General features: G+C 36.6%; 1 protein-coding gene across 2 annotated transcripts in view; it reads right to left on the reverse strand.

Annotated features, from left to right (window-relative positions):
• The window catches only part of LOC117315401 (beta-1,3-galactosyltransferase brn-like), an 80,886-nt gene that overhangs the window by 42,485 nt on the left and 18,537 nt on the right, over positions 1–19,864 (reverse strand). The window contains exon 1 of one of the 2 annotated variants that reach the window (XM_033869574.1): positions 18,892–19,390. The exons of the other annotated variant lie outside the window; for it this stretch is intronic. The gene's annotated coding sequence lies outside the window, so the exon portion shown is untranslated. Of the gene's footprint in view, positions 1–18,891; positions 19,391–19,864 lie in introns of those variants that run through there. 2 annotated transcript variants of the gene reach the window in all.

Below are 19,864 nucleotides of genomic sequence, written 5' to 3' on the forward strand. Positions count from 1 at the left end.
TATAAAGAATATACATATGTAGTACAGTACTACATAAATATGTAGTACATATATACATATAGATATGTAGTACAGTAATACATATCAATATGCCATACAGTTATACATATAAATATGTAGAACAGGTATACATATAAATATGTAGTACAGTAATACATATCAATATGTAGTGAAGATGTGTACATATCAAATAATTTTTATATAGTATAATAATACCTATATATATATCTAGTACGGTAATACATATAAATATATAGTTCAGTTATACATATAGGTATGTAGTACGGTAATACATATAAATATGTAGTATATTTGTATTATAGTCACACACAACAAGCAGATGAATATATATATACATAGATAACCGACCCACTCACAATTATAGATAAGCTAGCATACCGGGTATTGATAAAGCCATACAGGTCACCTACAGGCCACCGCACATTTAATCTATATCAAAACACCTATATAGGAACTAGAAATCAATTTAATACTGCATCTGACGAATGAATGACGTACCGTGCAAGGCTATTTTCTCTTATAAAGATGGACAGTGGTCTTCCAACCCTGATATTTTGAAAATGGTACATGAGGAATAAAAGACCGATATTGAACCTAAAACAAATAGCTTCTCTTAAATGTGCTATCCACGTCTGTACGATTCGTATTGTGATATTTATCAAGCTCCTCATTTAGATTAACCAGACTCTCAGATTCCCCTATATCAAACACCTAGAGACTGTTCTCGCCTTCCAAATAACCCTATTAACCTTTTATTACGTGTGCATGCTAATTTCCCCAGGTTCAACTTCTGTCGTACAAGAGAAAGCTATGTACTATTTATGTGAGAGCCGATTTCTGCCTACCTTGACGTTAATGTAAATTTGTATTGATTGAATAAGAATAATGCGTTATTGTTAACAAAACATATTACCTCAGACGTGCCATTAACGAATAAAAGAAAACGACCCTTTATTTAATCGATAACAAGGCAATGTACTCAGTCTACATCAATCACACGCTTGTTGTTCGGCAATAATTGAACAGCACTCGTAACGAATTCAAATGGATATCTTCCTCTGGTGAAATTGATGCATGTGAATGTTGTTCGTACTCAAACATGTAATATTTAGCACACACGTGTAATAATGAACACACATGTGCAATAATCAGCACACATGTGTAATAAACAGCACACACGTGTAATAAACAGCACACACCTGTAATAAACAGCACATATATGTAATAAACAGCTCGCACGTGTAATAATAAGCACACACGTGTATTAATGATCACACGTGTGTAATAAACAGCTCGCACGTGTAATAATAAGCACACACGTGTAATAATGAGCACACGTGTGTAATAAACAGCTCACACGTGTAATAATAAGCACACACGTGTAATAATGAGCACACGTGTGTAATAAACAGCTCGCACGTGTAATAATCAGCACACAGTTGTCATGTCAAAGCTTTCTAAACCAAACACTGGAACAGTTACTTCATGAAACACTACCGAGGTCATTGTATATGGCTAATGGCGGCTATTTTCTTAACACATATCCAATGACTATCAATGTATTGTTTTGAAAATGAATTCACGGCCAATCTCAAATTAAACTAGACGACTGTCTGACGGAAACGAGCTTCTTTGAATCGCTACATGGAGAACAGAGGGCTACTCTTTCTGTTGTGTCAATATGTTTACAATTCAGTCGACATTTCATAACCTCTTTGATAATGAGACGTTATCAGAAGAAACAAGTACTAACAATATATTGAAAGAAGATATTTACCTAACCAAAATATAAAAAATAACTAAAAACAAACACAAACAAAAAACATTTCCATCCCTGACAATATCTTCTGAGGTTTAAATTGACGTTAGATGTGAAAACGAATAAACATGAAATAAATTAAGTGGGGAGACAGCGAATGGGATGATATATCCTCGGATATTTTATATACAGTGTAAAATGAAATATCAAATCTCATAAATATGGCATCCTGAGTACATCCGATACCAATTCTGATAGATGTTATGAGTTTTTCACGCGACCTAACGTCAGCCATATTGATCCGTAACTTAACGGTATTGACTCAATATGGCCAGTGGGAACGTCGCTACCAGCAGGTAATATCAATGATTACAGATCCTCTAATAGTGTTCTGATAGGAGTACACGCCATATCATAAATTTTGTATATTAGATAGTTCCTTTGTGAGATGGATATGGGGATATTATTTTATTGGCGATATCCGGAATTGGTGATAACGATTGCTAGTCTGTATTCCGCCATTGGTGAAATCAAATGATTTGATGTTTGACTTTTCTCTTTATCATGTTAAAATCGTCTGGGAAGGTATAGCAATTTCACTAAATTATGTAAACAATATAACCTCCTTCCTCAAACAGTAAACGAAATTCCATCACCCTGTATCAAATTTCAATCATAATTCTATGTAGCCAAAAGCTTTTTCGGTTTTAGTTTCTTTCGTTTTTGATTTGGGATTGCTGTTTCCTTTGCATGTTAGCATGATAGAATCGTTATGGACAAAAAGATGTGTCGCTGGTTCAAAATACAGTCACGCATATTCTATCTCCGTTACGTAAGCATATTATAAGTTATAAATTAGATTCTGAGGATCACTGCATCTTCCCTCCATTAATATCACTAACGAGTCCAACAAGGAGAGAAGGAAACAGCTCTATAATGCAATTATATATCCCTTGTTCGGCATAATATATATATATATATATATATGTAAGTACTATTAAGTTCATTTCTAAAATGATATTGACTGTTGTATCTTCTGTATAGTCCTTTTCACAATCATCAATTGTTCACGATATCAAAGAACTACAGGAAGGTATCAATGACAATCGCATCATAGTATACAGTATTGTGTTATTTTTATTTTTGTCCTGGCCATTGTTCAGGTATCTATTGTTTGGTGATATTACTGGTATACAGTCTGAATACGACAACTGGTGAAGGGCAGCAGCTGTCGTTGACATCCATCTTAGTTTATCTGTACATGTAGTCACGTGGTGTAAACATTCATCGACATCAAAGACTTTATTTTTCTTCGAAATCCCAAATCAATATGCAATCTTGCATGCATCATTAAACGATAGAACTCTGGTTAACATTTTGTATTGATCAGAATATTTGTCGTGAATTACAATGTTCACATCCATATAATTATAGTCATTCCATGATGTCATTATGATGTCATCATTTGACATCGATACTCTATTAATTCTCCTTTATGATATATACACCATATATACAACATATGACTGAGAGTATTTGTACATAGAAAATGACTTCCCCCCCCCCCCCCCTTCTTTTTCTTCCATCTTTCCCTTTTTCTCCTTCTCTCCTTTATAGATTTTTTTATTTATATATATATATATTGCATTCCACTGCTGTCCATTATGTATTGATTTATATTATGTACTAGGGAGAGGGCGTCACTAAGTTGGAAAAACTTGTGTCCAATCCCAATTGTCAACAATTTATGACAATAAAAATATGTTTAAATCAAATACAACATCCCTTGTATTGATTTTTGAACGTAGATCAGTATCAATAAAGATCAAATAGGAATTTACCGCAGAGTCCTTACATTGGGGAGACTGAACCAATCACCTGTTCATTTTGATGAAGAATACTGGCTGTACGCTATCTGTGAATGGAATTTGATCTCGGAGTCAGTTAACAATACGGTTCTGATACGTTGGAGGTTAAATGCGAAGCAATATAATTATGTTTGGCTTCACCTGTTCGGCGTGTGATTTCTACCAACAGAAAAGTTCATACAGAGAATGAAAACCTATCAACCGTCGATGGCTGGTAGTCCATACCCGCGAACAAACGGGTACTGAAAAGCTTGATGTTTAGAAGAATTTTTTCATCATGCAGTGAATAAGTGCCCCAGTAACTTCACATTTGACGTTCATTAAGCATTGAACTGCCTTCTCTGGAAGGTTATTGTCCCATGATTCTCACAGCATTGCAGACAAATTGAGCTATTACTTATATATCTGGATTTTAAAGCAATTTTCTACTTATATTCAACATGTAACAGTCACGTGGACCTGCACTTGCGACGTCACAAGTACAAGCGACCGTACTCGATTTAATTTACACACTCTGATCAATATGTGTGACCGTGAGGATACCTTTTATAGAGCAGGACTACATTATCTTTTGTGAGACATATTGATCAATCGGATGTATCAATCCGGTAGCACGCATTTTCCTGACGTCAAAAATTCAACTAATACAGTGACATCAGTAAATTCAACGTCATTTAGTGACGTCACGAACACTGTTCTACAATAATATAAGTGAGAATTACTATGTAGAACATATATGTACATAATTGTTTATTTTCGGTGAGCCGATTGCAGCAATATGTTAAAACGTCATGCGAACGTCAAAACGTGTTGGGTTACTGTTAAATGTAAGCTTCCTTAAAATATTTGACGGTCTGTTTGCTGTTTCAAGATTATATCAAACATCTTTTTCGGCATAGCCGTATAATATCCTTTAGGCCCCGGATTTGACGCGACAGGTGGCGTTACTGGTCAAGATGAAGTATGTGATTGGTCAATGTAGCGGTAAATGCAAAATGCAGAAATCCAGTTAAAAACGAAACAAAATTAAGATTGAATGCAAGCTGAATAAGTGGAGGTATCTTTTCAAAAGACACATTAATAAACTTCTTATCACCAAAAATGATTCAAACTGATATACATGTAATTTTGTTATCCTTGCTGAAACGCATTAGATCTAGTTCGTTGATTTAATTCACCAGCAGTTTTATATTATAACCACCAGCATTAAAACTATGCCGTTTATCTTTTTTAAAGATATTTCTTGTTTACAAATGAGTAATGTATGTATTTAGTTCTTTATCAAACCTATCCTTTATTTCCCTACATTTTCATACACGAACAGCTGTGTTTTTTGACGGAGTGGAAAGCTCTCGTAGACGATTCACCACATGCTGTCCTGACATGTAGATCTCGTGTCGTCGGAGATTGGCTGTGTTGGTGGATATTGACTGACAAAACTGTCAACTCTAAGTCTCTCAATGTACATGATTTTATTTTAAAAAATCAATCATTGAGGAAAACACAGTTCTTAAAGAAATGCAAGTAGATAAATATTTCAAAATGTCCTACACAAATATAGTTTAAATGAACAGATTCAACGGTAGGCAACACGTGTCGATTTAATAGCTGAAGCTTATTTGTATAAACGTATCTGACATTCTGTCACTGATACACGTATGTATTGATTCAGTAGCATTGATTTGTATATGAATATCATTCCTATTAAATTAACACCCGTGAACGACCAACTGTTTGTGTTGTCAGGTAAGAGTCAAATTATCATGGTCTGATATTAAATGTTTGAAAGAAACAACTGCAAAAAGTGACTTCGTAATTTCCAGCTCAAAACGTGATCAATAGTAGGCAAAATTAAAACAAAATATATTTCACAAGGGGAATCGAAACGGTGTTTTCTTAATGGAAAAAAATATTTTCTTCTTTTTCAACTGTATCAATAACATATATATACTTGTCTTTTTAATAAACATACGCAAAAACTCTGTAAAGAAACGTTCTCAGAATGAAAACTATGATTAATGATAACATAAATTAATGAGAACTGGTGTTCATAAGAACGTGGATAACTGAGAACTGGGGTTCATGAGAACGTGGATAAATGAGAACTGTGGTTCATGAGAACGTGAATAAATGAGAATTGGGGTTCATGAGAACGTGGATAACTGAAAACTGGGGTTCATGAGAACGTGGATAACTGAGAACTGGGGTTCATGAGAACTGGTTTTAACGACAACTAGGATTAATATTATATTAATGAGAACGTGGATTATTGAGGACGTTGATTAATCAGAACTTTGGGTTGATGTGACTTGTGGTTAATGGAAACGCTGATTAATGAGAACTTAGATTTACGGGAACCGGGGTTAATGAGAACTGGGGTTAATGAGAACCGGGGTTAATGAGAACTGGGGTTAATGAGAACTGGAAAAAGTTAGAGCGAATAACGTAACACTGGTATTAATAGTTAGCTGGGTGTACGAAACACAAACCGACATTGGTAAGGAGCTTCAAACCAAGCAACATGTGATGTCATTTTTTCGAGGTTAGGTGGCCGGCGTTCTAACCAACTGAGCTATCGCGGCCCCTTCACCTCAGATTACGTGGCCGCCGCTCTAACCGACCGAGCTATCTCGGCCCCTTCACCTCAGATTACGTGGCCGCCGCTCTAACCGACCGAGCTATCGCGGCCCCTTCACCCGATATTAAGTGGCCAGCGTCCTCACTGGGTGAGACACTTTAAACAAGGAAGTCAAATGCTTTGATAGGAGAATGTTACAGTGTAAAATGAATATTAAATTAAACAACTTCAGTACTTTATTAGTTTTCTGGCTTTAAATCTCCTTGAACTCACTTCAAATCAATGTAATCACCTTGATATATGGACATGTATTTTCTAAACGTAAATCAAAATATGACATCACAAAAGAACATCTACATCTTTAAAATGAATGAAAATGTTTAATTCCGCTTTAAGTAAGCAGGCTGTGGAATTATATTGACAGCATTAGGTTCCTGTGATCATTTATTTGATTATTATGTTGAAAGCAAACAAACCAGGTCCAATATGCTTTAGGGAATATATTGAACATGCTTTTCACAATTTATTAGCTGCAGTGGACCAAACGAACTAGCTTGTCAATGTAAATACAGACATACCGAGAATTGACCTACCCTACAGGGAGTCGTTTGTATGCGTGTTGTCACTGAAAACGCTGACCTGGATGTGTGCTTTTTCAACTTTCAACTTTGATGTTGTGTGTGGAATATGAGTTTATACACACAATAAAGCTTGTAAAATTGCCTGTTCGTGAAAAATTCGTCATCGTTTTTAGACTTGCAGCAGTGTAACTTGAGCGTACGTTATCGTAGTCTTTACCTGCGAAAGGGCTTGGTCATATCCAATACAACCTCTCACATTACGTAGAGAACAAGCTGTGGGTATTGGAGCATACTGTCCAGCATAGATGTCTTAGGGGAAATCTTAACCCACGTCTCGTCAATAAATCCTGTATATCGGTGTCCAAAGGGAGAGTTATTTAATCAAATATGTTACCAGAAAACCATATCGTGTTTGTAAATCGGCATGTGCTTAGTTTATCTTAGACTATTTTCCAAAATAGAACTTTAAACAGCTTACTGTATTTACACATTCTTAACCAGCAAACTATTGTAAAATTAAGTATCTCTCTGGTTAAAAATGTATTATTATCAAAATATTATACAGCTGTATATAAATTACACATACCTTGAATTCCAGACGATCGCGTGTTCTGGGTTCTTGAAATACTTACAGAGCGTACCCTTAGGTGTGATACTGGCTTTTACATAGCCTAAGAATGTCGTACCTGTCGTGGTTGTACCATATACTGACGCAGGAAGTTACTTTGCAACACAACCGAAAATGTTATTAGTAAAAATAAAGTGTGTCATGCAGTGCTTTAAGACCATTAATAATCGATTGTTTAGAGGAACAAGGACGTATCTCCAACATGGCGTGCTTAGAAGTAAAGGGCCGTATGTCAAATTTATCAATTTTTAGATTTTAATAAATTACAACTACGAGTGAGATTTTCTAATAGAATTTGTACATTATATCAATTGAAATAGTCTTATTCTGTTAAAATACTATGTGATTTAAACGAATTAGACAATTTTCCGTTGATATAAAGTACATATTCTATAAGAAATGCCCAGTCGGAATTGTAATTCATCAAAATAAAAAAAAAAATATGATAAATTTAAGATACGGCCCTTTACTTCAAAGCACTCCATAATGGAGATACGTCCCTCTTAACAATCGGCTTGTTCAGCAGAAAACACGAGTTGATAAAAAGGAAACAAAACACACTTAATACATCTTGCATTATATCACAAGAAATATGATCACAAGGTGTCATTTGATACGACAGGAGAAGGGCTTCGCAAACTGTTAATACAGTAACATTGTCGTATGTGTATACGTGGCCTGTGATGTATGCAAAAAGACACGTCATTTATTTTATAAGAAGACACGTGACATATCGTTACCACGCAACACAATCCTGACCTTTTTGAGTATATACAAGACACGCGATTCGTTACTATATAAACAAATTATATAATAATGCATACGTGATTTTGTTCACAACCCACATTACCTATTTTATCAAAAAAGAATCGTGACCTACGATATGTGTAGGTAAGACACGTGATCAGTTGATCAAATCATTTTTGTAGATATGTGATATATGATATTTCTAAGTAAGACAGGTGATCAGTTGACCAATCATATTCGTAAGTAAGACACCAGGAATATTATATTTGTAAGACAAGTGATCACATGATTCTTCATAACTGTAAGACACGTGATCACGTGATACTTGATATATATAATATAATATAATAACAAAAATCACGCTGCATAATAAGTGAATATAAGCTCTACACTCATAACAATAAATTCGAACAGACAATAAATGGAAATGGTGACATTAAAATTCATCAATCATGTTTGAAGTCATTTTCATGGATCAAAACACAAAGGACGGCAAAAATGAACAAAGCATCCAAACATACTGCCATTGCCTTCCATCAACAATGGAAGTATTTTTTATGACCAGAGTACAATATACAATATCCTTACAACAATATTTGTTAGTGTAGTCGCCAAAACCTGGCGCTAAGACACTTCTGAGCAAAATATTCCCGATATTTGACCGTAGAGAACACAAAAACGCATATACTTTACATAATGTCTTCTCTTGACAATGTCACCGACATAACAACAACACAAATCTACATTTACCGGACTAGCTCGTGTGACCGTAAAGGAAGACACTTTACAAAATGTATTATCTTGACAATGTCACCGACATAACAACAACACAAATCTACATTTACCGGACTACCTCGTGTGACCGTAAAGGAAGACACTTTACAAAATGTATTATCTTGACAATGTCACCGACATAACAACAACACAAATCTACATTTACCGGACTACCTCGTGTGACCGTAAAGGAAGACACTTTAAAAACATTTATACAAACAGGAAATAGTTCTAACCTATCAATTCGTGGATAAGAAATCAAATTACTAATTTCTGTCATCAATGCCATGCAAAATGCTAAGTAGCGTGACAGCCTGGGAGGGAACACCATATAAACAGCTAATGATATATAGCTGTATTGTATCGAATTAGCTTCGGTCTGGCGTGCACTATTCAAGCCAGATCCAAGCTACTCAATACATGCAGCTGGAAGTTTATAAAAATAATAAGACATGTGAAAAAAGGACGACGAGGTAAGGCGTGTAAAAATGTTTTATTGATATTTAGATGGCGTGCTTAGCATAGCTGTCTATAGACTCGTAGATACTGGAACAAGTGGTGTTAACGGTACCCTGTGGGCTATAAAGACACAAAATTATTGTAGGGGGCCAGACTACAAAATACCGTATTCCTGTAAGAACAAATGCATTTTGAATAATTCAGATATGTTATCCATTTAAATGCATTCATTATAATTATGCACAAAAGTTGTATTCCACACAGAATTGGTCAATAAACCAGTAGACCATACAAAACAAGTGTCATGGAGGACAATTGGTAGGTAAAATGCAAGATAAATAACTGATATTACAGCCAACGTCGTCGCATAAAAAACTAAAATTGCTTTGTCCAACACAAAACCCTGCCCCATCGATAATGCAGCCTTTACATATTTATACAAGAGACCAGTCTAAACTAGTGTTATAAATCTCCATTCATGTAAATACAAGATGACAACCTGTAAAAAGAAGCATTTGGTTCCCAATGTTTACCGTTACCAGTGTTTCAAGTCATTTAGTTCTCAAGGTTTACTGTTACCAGTGTGTCAAGTCATTTTGTCCTCAATGTTTACCGTTACCAGTGTTTCAAGTCATTTAGTTCTCAAGGTTTACTGTTACCAGTGTGTCAAGTCATTTGGTCCCCAAGGTTTACCGTTACCAGTGTTTCAAGTCATTTAGTTCTCAAGGTTTAATGTTACCCGTTTGTCAAGTCATTTGGTTCCCAAGGTTTACCGTTACAAGTGTGTCATGTCATTTTGTCTCCAAGGTTTACTGTTACCAGTGTGTCAAGTCATTTTGTCCTCAATGTTTACCGTTACCTGTGTGTCAAGTCATTTTGTCCTCAATGTTTACCGTTACCAGTGTGTTAAGTCATTTTGTCCTCAATGTTTACCGTTACCAGTGTGTCAAGTCATTTTGTCCTCAATGTTTACCGTTACCAGTGTGTCAAGTCATTTGGTTCCCAATGTTTACCGTTACCAGTGTGTCAAGTCATTTGGTTCCCAATGTTTAATGTTACCAGTGTGTCATGTCATTTTGTCCTCAATGTTTACCGTTACCAGTGTGTCAAGTCATTTTGTCCTCAATGTTTAATGTTACCAGTGTGTCAAGTCATTTGGTCCCCAATGTTTAATGTTACCAGTGTGTCAAGTCATTTGGTTCCCAATGTTTACCGTTACCAGTGTGTCAAGTCATTTGGTTCCCAATGTTTACCGTTACCAGTGTTTCAAGTCATTTGTCCTCAATGTTTACCGTTACCAGTGTGTCAAGTCATTTGGTCCCCAATGTTTAATGTTACCAGTGTGTCATGTCATTTGGTTCCCAATGTTTACCGTTACCAGTGTGTCAAGTCATTTGGTCCCCAATGTTTAATGTTACCAGTGTGTCAAGTCATTTGGTCCCCAATGTTTAATGTTACCAGTGTGTCATGTCATTTGGTTCCCAATGTTTAATGTTACCAGTGTGTCAAGTCATTTGGTCCCCAATGTTTAATGTTACCAGTGTGTCAAGTCATTTGGTCCCCAATGTTTAATGTTACCAGTGTGTCAAGTCATTTGGTCCCCAAGGTTTACTGTTACCAGTGTGTCATGTCATTTTGTCCCCAATGTTTACCGTTACCAGTGTGTCAAGTCATTTTGTCCTCAATGTTTAATGTTACCAGTGTGTCAAGTCATTTGGTCCCCAATGTTTACCGTTACCAGTGTGTCAAGTCATTTGGTCCCCAATGTTTACCGTTACCAGTGTGTCAAGTCATTTTGTCCTCAATGTTTAATGTTACCAGTGTGTCAAGTCATTTTGTCCTCAATGTTTAATGTTACCAGTGTGTCAAGTCATTTGGTTCCCAATGTTTACCGTTACCAGTGTGTCAAGTCATTTTGTCCTCAATGTTTAATGTTACCAGTGTGTCAAGTCATTTTGTCCTCAATGTTTAATGTTACCAGTGTGTCAAGTCATTTGGTCCCCAATGTTTACCGTTACCAGTGTGTCAAGTCATTTGGTTCCCAATGTTTACCGTTACCAGTGTGTCAAGTCATTTGGTCCCCAAGGTTTAATGTTACCAGTGTGTCAAGTCATTTTGTCCTCAATGTTTAATGTTACCAGTGTGTCAAGTCATTTGGTCCCCAATGTTTACCGTTACCAGTGTGTCAAGTCATTTGGTTCCCAATGTTTACCGTTACCAGTGTGTCATGTCATTTGGTCCCCAATGTTTACCGTTACCAGTGTGTCAAGTCATTTTGTCCTCAATGTTTAATGTTACCAGTGTGTCAAGTCATTTGGTCCCCAAGGTTTAATGTTACCAGTGTGTCAAGTCATTTGGTTCCCAATGTTTACCGTTACCAGTGTGTCAAGTCATTTTGTCCTCAATGTTTAATGTTACCAGTGTGTCAAGTCATTTGGTCCTCAATGTTTAATGTTACCTGTGTGTCAAGTCATTTGGTTCCCAATGTTTACCGTTACCAGTGTGTCAAGTCATTTTGTCCCCAATGTTTAATGTTACCAGTGTGTCAAGTCATTTTGTCCTCAATGTTTACTGTTACCAGTGTGTCAAGTCATTTGGTTCCCAATGTTTACCGTTACCAGTGTGTCAAGTCATTTTGTCCTCAATGTTTACTGTTACCCGTTTGTCAAGTCATTTTGTCCTCAATGTTTACTGTTACCCGTTTGTCAAGTCATTTCATTCCCAAGGTTTACCGTTACCTGTGTGTCAAGTCATTTCATTCCCAAGGTTTACCGTTACCTGTGTGTCAAGTCATTTTGTCTCCAAGGTTTAGCGTCACCTGTGAACTTTATAGATAGACATATTTGGAATATACACATGTTGAGAATAATATTTCTTAAATATACTCAAACTAGGAATTATCAAATTGATTGAGTTATGGTTAAGTTAAAAAATAAAAAAACCTAGATTAAAAAAAACATTAAGGCCTTTTTCTCTAATTACTTCACACTTCTGGCCCCTTTTAACTCATTCATTTTATCAAAAATGGAAAATATTTCCTACAATATCTTCGTTTGCAGCTTTACTGTTTGAGAAGCTGCATCTGTAAAGACACCTCATTCAGGAAAATATCACGATATATCTTAGAGAATTAATTCATTGTTACAGATATTTACGTGGGATTTGAAGGTCTCTAATCAATTTGTCCTCCTTTTTCATTTCATTTTCTTCAACTGTCAAGGGAACACTTGTAAAACGATATCAATACAAACAGGAAAATTAAGAAAAAATATATAATTATTATATCAAAGAAACAATTATTTTAAGAATAAGTTTTAAGGTTTTTGTGGCGGTTACTTAACTGATTCGATGATTGGATTCAAAGTAGCATTCTTTCCATTAATAAGAAATCATCTAATTTAATTTTACTCTATTTTTACCACATTTATTATTTACGAAGTAATATTTGTGCTAGTTATAGATAGAAAGAAGCTCAAAGAAAAATTCCTGATTTAGTCTTTTACCACCGGTTTCAACACGCTTCCGTCCTTGTTCCTATTGACAGTTTGACATCGCTGATAATTTGATACCATTTCAAGAATATTTGCTTTAAATTTTTATGTTTGCTTATAATCATGTGTTCAATTATGTAACGTGGAATGGTTTAGAAAACATTGCGCAAACAAATGGAATGTCAATATTTAAATTACTGACAATCACCAATACCATTGAGTAACAAAAATATGATTAATGTTTTTTGTATACCTGAAACCTTTTGTTTAATGATTTTCTAAACATATCACATATTTGTTATCTAAAACACGTGTTGACGTGTTTTAATCTATGAAACAGCAATGAATCGGATATTTATGTAATAAAATAGGAAGACTAGATTTATCGATAATTGGAATTTTCCTTATCCTTGGCGCATCAAAACTTGAATATGTTTCTTCGAACCCAATCTTGAACATGCATATGCTTGCAATTTTTAAATGGAAAATGTCAACCGAAAAAATGGTCTGTCCTTTTATTGGGGACAGTTACGACGGAACTTTGAAAGTTAAAACGATTTCTCTATTGATTATATTCTTGTGTTACATCGTCCTGCCATTTTCATATCAACAAACTTTGTCGTTTGGTTACAGAAAATCACAAAGGATTGCTGGATTATAATATGATGACACGGCGACCTGCACAGGAATACCACGTTCATTCAGCAGATTGAAACCCAAGAGGTATAATGGGCGTATTGTATTGATCTTAAAGATATATGGCTTACTGGTAACATGATATATGACAAGCTGCACATCAATAGCATGCACCGTAGTCACTTCAGAAATCCAAGAGTAATATTTATTGAGTAATTAAAGTTGGTAAATGAATGGGAAGCTACCGATACAATATATAACCCGTTCTTTTGTGACTTGCATATATTGTAGTGCGAGGATGAAATACTTTGAGCGCATGTTAAGACATGCAACAAACCTTATTTCTGGTGCATCGATTTTTAAAACGGACCCCCTACGCCCCCCCCCCCCCCCCCCCCCCCCCAACAAAAACAAAAACACACAAAAAAGAAAGAAAGAAATAAAAACATTTAGAAAATAGAGAAAATTTAAAATTCATCAAACCAAACAGAATAATAAAGAAAAAAGATGAAAGAATGGTCTCTAAACTATGACGCTTTCGAACATAATACATTGAAAAGGAACCCAAAAGGGCATGAGTCCAACACTTCTTATCCCTACAAATGGACATAAATAGACTCCGGTGTCACATGTGGTACAGGAAATGTCCTCCCTTTCCGGATCGGTTTCGCCCCATCATCTGTACTTCTGGGGCGATATTTGAGTCTTGAATTCTTTGTTGTTTGTTACCTATAGAATGATAGACTAGCGTGTATGATGACAATGTTGTAGGTTCTCACACCCGTCAGGCCGACGGTCATGTTGTCCGCCTAGAGCTAATGGATTTCAGATGTTAATCTCGCGTCTCGGACGACCGTTCCTTTGTAGGTCGTTATTGCACTGAGCATTATCCTGTCAACACGTACACGGTGACATCGCGACACACAAGACAAACATCCAATGATATCCAGCTATTTACATCACTAGAATAAGAGTATCAATGCATTTAACTTTAGATAACGTGCCCGTCACCTTTAGGTCGAGTTTACGATACTTGAATGAGATCACTTAGATTGACCATCATTTCATGACTTTGACTGCTGTTACACAATGCAAAAACAAATGTTAAAATGAAAATCAAGTTAAGTTCTGTGAACAAAGATGCTATTACTTGCTAAGAATGCTACGGCTGAAATGTATCTATCCAGCCCTTGATTGACAGGTAGACGGGCGAGTTAGGGGGGGGGGGGGAGGGGGTCACGTTAGTAACACCATTACCTTTCACCTAGGCGACCGGATGGATTCCCGATAGAGCTTGTAAAGGTATTGCGTCGCCTGTCCCAACCAGGTGGGATTTCCCCGGGCACTATGATAAGACCCCTCGCGCGCTTCCGTCCTAGCTGGCCAGTACAGTACCACCGTATCGCGAACCGAAAATGCATAAATTTCGCGTTAAACCTCAATGATATAAAAAGGGTCTAAAAAATGGTCACAGACGCAATATCATTAATGATGGCACAGTATAAACAACATTGGCTGTAGTTATTACGCAATCCACGAGTACAGCGTGGGACGTGAGAAAACAAACTCAAGAATGTTTGTGGAGACTATTTTAAAGTGACCCTCCCAAGGTCACATTTAGTGTTTCGCGAAATTTCGTTGTAGAGTCGCTCGTTTACGGTTGGAAACTGGCGATATAAAAATTTCCCTTGGATAAAAGAACTTTTTGTGGTGATGAGATCAAGGATGAAATACATGTAGTTACGAAATGCCAATAGATAAACGCGAAACCCTTCTATTTAAGCAGTAAATACTTAAGGACGCCGATTTCAATTAGTTCAGTTAAGTTCAGAAGCTGTGCTAAATTCTGAGCCAACACCCTGTATGATTATTTTTAATCGCCGAGGAAATTTAATTTACCACTGAATTGTTTTTACTTTCCGGACATTCACATTTTTAACCTGATGAAAGTTTTTATTGATGGTACGTGGGTTTTTATTGATGGTACGTGGGTTTTTATTGATGGTACGTGGGTTTTTATTGATGGTACGTGGGTTTTTTAATATCTTCAGTCCAGGATGACACTTTTAGAGTGGCTTTCGTGATGAAATTGTATTATTGATTGCGTAGAGCAATGTTTTAATGTAATTACGACAGATGAGTCGTAAACACAAGATATGTATCTATATAAATTGATATAACTTACTTTGCAGTTATTGTAAAAGGATATTTACGTTTTCACGTTATTCAGTAACAATGGTGGTCGTCAGACCCAATCTCATTAGTGACAGGTAGGAATAACGGGGAGGTTGCCATTCTTCCTTCTATGACGTCACTGCCATTGCTCTCTAGCCACTAACTTATCTGCCAGCTTTGCTATCAGTTGCAACTTGAGAAAAATCATGAGATGTGTATTTTGTAATACATTTTGTCATACAATTCCTACCTTGTGTCAGTTAATGTCCCGTAAGTAAAGATAAATATGCAAACTTTATTTATTTTAGAACAATTCCGAGATAAGTTACAAGTATATCAACTTATATATACTCATTTACGAACACAAGCGTTCAGATATCTGTCTAAATATATCTGTCAACTGTATCTAATAAAATGCAATTGCAAACCATTCAAATCATCAATATAATGATGTCCATTAGAGAAGCCATCTTGACGTAGATCCGGGACTATTTATCTCGGATGAGGGTGGACAAGGACGGTGTTGATTAAACGAGGATTCACGGTGTGACAGGACAATGTTTATACCATTGATACCGACGATAAGGCGCTATCCACGGAGTGTGCTTGACCCAGTGAATACTTCCTCAATATTTCTTTTTGACATGATAAGGTCCGTATATTGACATCAATATTAAACCAGACAAACAAATTGTCAGATATATGGGTATCGATCGCAGTACTCTTCAATTACAAAACCCTTTGTAGCGAAAATATATATAAAGGCAATAATGTAGGTCATGTTCACGTCACAAATGCTTCACAAATATTTCATAAATTTAACATCGAACACGTCCCGACGCTTGGCATTATGTACATTTCAGCTATTTCGAAATATCGACTTTGAATAGTAGCTGGCACATAGATATCCATTCAAATTCAAAGCGTGGAGATACCACCTGTAGGGATTATTTTAAATACTTTTAGTTTATAATCTATACACCATACAGTATGGCTTGCCGATTAATATCATTTGGACCTAACACGTTCGAGCCTGGTCACACCGGGTGTATTCTCCTACGCAATGTTTTTTATTATCATTTCTTAAATGAGATTATAATGAAGCCTTCTTCAGCACACAGACGACAGATACCTATTGTACGAGGTCAGTCAACGGTACGTAACCAAGATAAACAAAACATCTACCTTTTATTGTCCGCTACTACGACGTTAATCTGTATAATACACCGCTACCCTTACCAAGTTATTATCTGTCGATTATGAAGTACTCCGCCAGAAATATGCAGCCGGGTCGCCATAATGAATCGGACATGTTCTCTCCCGTAAGACAGAGATGTCTCTCAAATGTATTTGTTCTTCAGTCTTCGCCCATTGTTCGACTGTATCCCCCCCCCCCCCCCCCCCCCCCCCCCCCCCCCCCACCCCACCCAAAACAGACATCTATGCTATGTGTATGTATGTGTTAAAATGTCTTCACTCCAACCCCATTTATTATGTAATTTAACGTCTGACCTATTACATCATACAGTCTTCTCCACGGGTGGATTCCCATAGTCGTCGTGGTAATAATTATGGCTTCATAATTGCGGCACGATTAACGGCATATTTGACCAAAATTACCGCACGCACATGTTGTGTTCAGTATATGTGTACTCTCGCTAATATTAGGCCTTGCTTTGAGGAACTATTTCATTACAAATTGGCATTACACCAACTCATTTAAATGGCTGTTAGATAATACTGGTCTCGTCTTAACAACAGAAGTGGAACGCTACCAATTAGACACAGCATGGACACATCACTAGAATACCCCTCCCCAGTCATAAACTGGATCATCCTACTAGAGTACCCCCTCCCCAGTCATAAACTGGATCATCCTTCTAGAATACCCCCTCCCCAGTCATAAACTGGATCATCCTACTAGAATACCCCCTCCCCGGTCTTAAACTGGTCAGTAATTATCCTACTAGTGTACCCCCTCCCCAGTCATAAACTGGATCATTCTTCTAGAATACCCCCTCCCCAGTCATAAACTGGATCATCCTTCTAGAATACCCCCTCCCCGGTCTTAAACTGGTCAGTAATTATCCTGCTAGAATACCCCGTCTCTCGTCTAAAACTGGTCAGTAATTATCCTACTAGTTTACCCCTCTCTCAACTTAAGCTTGTTATTACTTATCCTAATGTCATACATATATATAGCTCTAAGCCCGAGTTACTTTCTGTCAGACATAACAACTTAGGTCATCCTATCTCTCTCTATAGATTTCTGAATACGAGATCCTTTCGAAACTTAAACTAAAAAAAACAAGTCTCATTGTCACCCTGTGAAATCGAATATCGGCTGGTTCGACTGTCAAACAATAGATTCTTATACAATAACCTTACAATGTTAACTCTAAGGAAATGTTCGAAAACTGTCAAACAAGTCAAATTCTATTCAAAAATAAGATATGATAAATTTTAAAATCACACTAATACGTTGAACCAAAATTAAAAATAATCTTCTTTTCTATTTTTCCAAAACCGACAAATATCAAGTTATCAAAATAGTATGGCTGGACATTGTATATAATAAGTATAGAGTATGTAGATTAATTATAATTAATTTCGTGACACACCCCTCTCCACCCTCAACCCCTCAAGTACGATTTCATCCTCTCCATCCTCATCCCGCGCATGCGTGCCATTCTTTATCCACACAAATTCACACATTCCAGAAACTCAAAAGTCTTACAATATATATGTCCCACACTCATGTAACATAAGTACAATGGACTTCTGTAATATGAAACATCAGACATTCCTTTGATATCAATGAATGTCGTGACGTGGGATACCCATTAGATGTCAGATAAAGTAGTTTTTATATGTCATTCCCCTGTGAAAGACATGCATGGGTGATCAAGTCAAATTCAGGGAGTGATGGGGAAGTTATTTGCGAATATAAGGATGAGCCGGGTCAAATCTCGGGAGATATAAACTCCTGTCTGAGATAATATCTCAGATCCACGTTTATAACATGACCAGGTGTAAACAAAATGTCAACAAAATAATGATGTAGTCACCTTACATATCAAATCAATAAACGACAGAAAGCAATGTTTAAATATAGAAATTCATATCGAGTGTACAAATGGTTACAACAACAGGCCTTACAATAAAGTACTGTACCTTTGGTGCCTAAGTTAAGGTGGGATATCCTCTCGAAAGGGCGTTGCGATGTTGAAACATTTACACATCAAAGCGATATAAATCCAAATTGCAGCTACACTCAAAGCGAAGCTTTAAAAGAAATATCACACCCCACGTAAGATAAAATAACCTAAATCGTTAAGAATATGAACGTCCAGTTTAAAAGCAGGTAATCCAGTTCATTTTACGCTATATATAGCACATCTGTACGGTTAAGTAGCTAACCAGTAGATGATACTCCGGTGTACGCGTCACGTTTGTTCATACCTGGAGGGAGGAGCCGACCCCTTGTGTCGGCGAGTTTATTAAATGCACGTATCTAAGTTTCCTTTCACAGTCGTCTGCATCACCATGTGACGGAACAATCTCCCTCACGAGAGAACGCGGAGCTGGTCCTTGTGTGTTTAAACCAGTCTGTACGTGGGCATTACGGCTGACCAGCCTCCGTATCGAGCGGGTCCAGTGGTCAGTTGATTATATTACCTGAAGGGACGGAACAGCTGGTCAAATATTACCTAAAGTGTTGTCCAATTGGGGTCAGTACAGAACGATTAAATATTGAATCATGTAATCGATAGCTTACCGTGCTACATCCTGGTCGCCACGATGCGAAGTGATATACATATCAGGCGTCGCAGTGTAGTATTGATTTTATTAATGGACATTAATATTACCTTCCCCGGAATATGCGTCCTTTCACACTTGCCTTTCTCGATTTTCTATGTCGAGGTATTTTGCAATTATTTTCGGATATACAGATTTATAAAGCTTATGCATTTATTTGACTTCTGACTGGTCTTCTGAATGTCCTGTTCAATGACAAATTATTTATGGCAGTTTCACGTAAATTGCCTTGTGGGATAATTTTGACCTGTCTATAAAGGCAACCTGTCTATAGTGACCATTTTTCTGCCTCCCCTTGGGCGGTCGTGATAGACAGGTTTGACTGTAT

This window comes from Pecten maximus, chromosome 17, assembly GCF_902652985.1.
Source record: "Pecten maximus chromosome 17, xPecMax1.1, whole genome shotgun sequence".
Taxonomy (NCBI): Eukaryota; Metazoa; Mollusca; class Bivalvia; order Pectinida; family Pectinidae; genus Pecten; species Pecten maximus.